This window comes from Protobothrops mucrosquamatus, unplaced genomic scaffold (assembly GCF_001527695.2).
Source record: "Protobothrops mucrosquamatus isolate PMUCROS unplaced genomic scaffold, P.Mucros_1.0 scaffold78, whole genome shotgun sequence".
NCBI lineage: Eukaryota > Metazoa > Chordata > Lepidosauria > Squamata > Viperidae > Protobothrops > Protobothrops mucrosquamatus.
This window is the reverse complement of record NW_015386455.1, coordinates 854,191-858,953: the sequence shown is the minus strand read 5'-3', so window position 1 is coordinate 858,953 and position 4,763 is coordinate 854,191. Positions and strand designations below refer to the sequence as shown.

Sequence of the window (4,763 nt, the reverse complement as noted above, 5' to 3'; positions counted from 1 at the left end):
TGGTTCTGAGATCACATCTGCCAGTTCCTTGAGAACCTTGGGGTGTAATCCATCTGGTCCTGGTGATTTGAACTCGTCTAGGCTGGACAGGTGCTCACTTACTGTTTTCTTGCCTATCTTAACTTGTGTTTCTATTCTGTTTTTTATGGCACTATTTTTGGTAGGTTGGTCTGTTTTTTCCCTTTCTGTAAAGACAGCAATAGTACAGTACTGAACAAATAGATACTTTTTGCCATTTGGATTTTGTCCATGTGAATTTAAGAGAATTTATATAGAAATTAAGCAAACATGGTGCCAAAATGACTCCCCTTGGCAGTTATAATTGGGTTTGAGAACTATCTGGGATGGCTGCATTTTACTCTGAATAAAGTTTGTTCTGTCAAAAAAGCTTATCAAAACCAATCTTTTATCAATGATGGAATTCTTGAATTTATCCCACATGTGTACTCTTGAAACTGAATCAAAGGCTGCCTTGAACACCAAAAGTGCCACAAATGGCTATTTTTACTGCCAGTGTATTTGTCTATTATATCCTGTGAAATCAGATAATGATCTACCATGGATCTTTGTTCTCTTAAAACCATTTGCTCATGCCTGGGAATATTATTTCACTCCTGCAAATCACAAAATGTACAACACAGATGTCTAGCACATAGTTTGTGGATAATATATAGCAAGCTAATTAATTTATGATTTAAAGCTTGCTTTCTATTATCATTCTTTACAAAACTGGAACCATATCGACCACACACACAGCAATTCCATCTGACTAGTGTGGTCTCTGAAAAGGTACTGTGGGAAGAATCCAGAGAAAGAAATATTTTGGGAAATATTAAAAAGGCAGAATATATTTCCCCAAAGGATTTTAAAGGCAGAAACCAACCCACCCACCCCAGTCTCTCTGCCCCAAACAGAAACAAGGTCTGCAGAAATGCAGATATGATAATCTTGTCAGAAAGATTGAAGTCAGGAAACTGGGATTAGAAAGAAAGATCCCTAGAATCAACAATCCCTCACACCAAAAAATCCAACAGTCATCAGCCACAGCCCCAGGGGAGCAGGATATGATCTTTGGGACATTAATAGGATTAACCCATCACCATCAGAATACCAGAAAAGTACACTCAGACTCAAGTCAAAGTTCATGCCACAGGAACAACTCCAAACAAAAGCCTAAGAAGGTATAAAAACCCACACCTTACTATATGTGGTCAGCTTTTTTCCAGAGCCATCTTTCCATTTGGCTCTCCTCTTCAATAAACTACAACCTTCTTTCTAAAGCAGTCTCCATGTTGTTTATTTCTGGCTTGGACTGGACCCTGATGAAGATTTTTCCTTCAACAGTACTTTGATTAGAGCATTGGCAATCATATGGGAAGGGCTTGTGTAATTCTGGAGGAGCTGCACCAAGAAATTTAGCTACCAAGTTATTAAAAGTAGGATGTAATCCTTGTTTACAAAACATTCAATAGTTTCTATAATAGTAACAAACATTGTCTTTTAAATAAATTAGAACATGACAAATATAATGCATGAGAATTATAAAGCTAGTAATATTTTTCCTAAATATAATGGAACTAAAACTTTAATCCAGTGCAGGTAGTTTATGAAGTTAGGTTAAGAATATATGATTATTTATAAAATGATAGAAAGGGCAATTGCCCTGAAAAATGTTATATAGGAACAGTTAAAATTGTTTCATTTTATACGAATACTTTTTTCCTTCTTACTCCATTCCTTCTTTTTTTGCCTGTGTAAGTTTTACTTTATTTTCTAATTTAAAATAGTATATCAAGAATAAACTATTTTATACTTGGCTTATAATATACTTGGCTCCAAATTCCCAACATGAAAATAAACCTATTTCCAACAACTGACATTCATCTCAAGATAAACAAAATAATGCCCAAACTACAGTTGCAATATTTCAGTTGCAATTACAGTTGCAATATTTCTTCACCTCGGAGCAGTGTCACCTTCAAACCATATTAGTAAGAGGAAATGAACAACAAAAAAAGTCCTTTGTCATCTGGTCATTGGCGTTTCCTAGATTTCAGCTAATGTAATGCCCACGTTTGCCTCATCTGTAGCGGTCACAGCCAGGAAGGGACTCCACCCGTGAAGAGGAGGATGGTGAGGAGGTGGTCACGGCCGCCCCCCCCCATAACGAACCGCAGGGGGACCTGAGCTCCTTGAAGCTCTCCTCTTACCAGAAGACAATATCCCATACCCACCCACGGGGCAAGAGGCAGATACTACCGCGAGGAAAAGAAGTGCCCCACCGCCCGTCGTTCGTACTCACTCGTAATAAGCAGGTCAAACACTTTCCCACCCCACGATGAGACGCGCATGCGCAGTTAAATAGCCGCCGCGAAACACCAACGGCCGGCGCGTTTAGCCACAGTCAGCGCAGACAACTACGAAAGAAGCGGCCGCTTAGTCTGAGGATTCTTTTCTTTCGAGCTCTGATTGGTCACTTGGCGATATTGTAGTGAAGCTGCCGCCCGTTTGAGTCGGAGAAGCAGGTGAACGGCGGGTGAGGCTTTGGGACGCGCGAAGGACGGAACTATTGGCGGGGGCGGCGCTTAAAGAAAGAGGCGGGACAGACGATAAGGAAATAGCAATACGAGCCTACCAGTTTAGGATTGCGTAGTTGCATTGTGGCGACGTCAGGAGCAAAGAAGGGAAGTTAAAAGCTATTATTATAGCGAAATCTTGCAAAGCGACTGTACGGCGGGCAGTATTCCGGCTCAGTCCTCTAGTGTAGCCGGTCCAATGTATTACATTTCCCTTTCCCCCCACCATGGCCGATAAAGCTGTTTTTTTCTTGATAGAACTACTCCTGCGGTTATTAACATTTCAGCAAATTTCGTTATCTTATTTCGTTTGGCTTCGTAAGGAATGGAGCGCCAAACAGATTGCTAGTGAAATTTTATGTACTGTATGATAAAACACGGAGCGGAGGCAATAAAGAAAAATCAACAGGATTCCCCCCCCACAAAAAAAGCTGGAGAACGTGGAAATGCGGAGGCGCTTATCCACAGGTAAAGAGGAATCTAATGGGTTTGTGTAATTGGATACACCTGGAAAGTAATGAGTTCACACTAAATCTAGCTGTGTTCGGTATTTCAAGAGATTTAATCAACAATATTGCCTTCCTGCTTGAGGAAAGAAAACTCCATTGGTAGAGGAAAAAAATCTAAGTTCTATTCCCATAACAGATATGTTAATGTTAAAACAATCATTTGGGTAAAATAATTACGTGAAACCCATATTTTGGCATTGGAGTTAGATTGACAGAGTCACTTTTCTAGCCATAGCTACATGCTGTGCTCTAAAAAAAACTCCCTTTTAATGACTACTTGTCTTACGCTTTCACCAACTGTATAACACCAGTTTCTAAATGTCATAATTATGGCAGGAAGCCAAATTCTAATCTTAGGTAAGATGCTAGCATGACTTCCATAATACCTCTCAAAATGCAATTTTGTAAGAAGTTCAATTCATTGGCAATCACTGTTCGCCAAACCATTATCCCAAACAATACATATTGCAAAAATTTGCTCACAATCAGTTTGAGCATAAGTTCCACCTATTGCCTCCATTGCTGAACCAGTACTTAATCTATGTTATTTGATATATTTTCATTTGCATAGTAATTATTTGTAGCAAACAGGAATTCAAGCTAGTAATTCAAGCTCAATTCCACCAGATAACTAAACTGCTTAATTTGCTCAGTTGAATTCTTACATCTGCAAGAAATTGTTTGCTTCCCCATTGCCAAAGCTAGAACTTTTTTCCTGTTTTTTCTGTAGTGAATAGACAAGTTTTCCTACTGCTGATACTTAGTAGGAAAAAGAGTTCTTCATGAAAGTCAAAAATGTCATTTATAAACTATGGCAAAATCTGGAAAGTTCATGACTGGGGATAGAGATTAAAAGTTGTTAGTTCTTAATGCGCAAATCAAATGTTATCAACTATTATGGTCCCTTCAGGGCAGGATGTCGATAAAATCTCTTGTAAATTTAGTAAATTCTCCATCCTTGTAATTAGCCCTCTTCTTATTTAGGAAGCAATAGTTGCACTTACTTCCTCAGTAATTTTTACAAAATCAATTCCACTATCTTTTCCATTTTGGTATTTAAATTTCCAACTTAGATAAAAGAAGCCATTCTCTTCCCCAATACTAAAATTAAAATTGCTTGTTGAAAGTAATATTTTTAGCTGTAGTGTTGAAATTAGCTGCAAGGAGCACAGCTGCCTGGGAGAATTGAGCTCCTGTTTGAACAATGCAAGAATGCGAACAGTCTACAGCAATCCTTCCATGAGTATCTAGGCTTTCCAGATGAAGTATAAACACTTATTTCATGAATGAACTTCTGCTGCTATTTATCTTTAAAATAAGGACAATGAGATCACCTGAGGGGTTTAAATTTATTAAGTGACTTTGGAATTCTCAGAACCTGGGAAAAAGAAGGGTGTTAGGTTGCGGAGAATTATAGGTTCAAAATATCTGCATGTTCCTCCTTTACCAAGTGGTCATCTCTTAGTAGTTTCAACAAGGTATCGAGACTTCCGGTGGCAGGCGATTTCGTCGGTCGCAGCTGTTTGCTGCCTCCCGCCTGTTTTGCGTAAAAGCCGGTTTGACAGCCAGCATCAGCTGTCAAACGGCTTGATACCTTTCCCCTGGGCATAAGGGGATAGGTGAGCTGCCCGGGGTAGGAGTTGAGTTCCCGAGTCGTCCTATATGGACGATGTAGGCG

The 4,763-nt window shown here is 39.3% G+C and overlaps 1 protein-coding gene across 2 annotated transcripts in view; it reads right to left on the bottom strand.

Annotated features, from left to right (window-relative positions):
* LOC107284279 (bis(5'-adenosyl)-triphosphatase ENPP4) overlaps window positions 1-2,566 on the bottom strand; it is a 12,746-nt gene extending 10,180 nt beyond the window's left edge. The window contains exon 1 of one of the 2 annotated variants that reach the window (XM_015812306.1): window positions 2,303-2,566. The gene's annotated coding sequence lies outside the window, so the exon portion shown is untranslated. Of the gene's footprint in view, window positions 1-1,960; window positions 2,016-2,302 lie in introns of those variants that run through there. The other variant, XM_015812308.1, reaches the window with a different exon arrangement.
* Window positions 2,567-4,763: the final 2,197 nt, after the last annotated feature.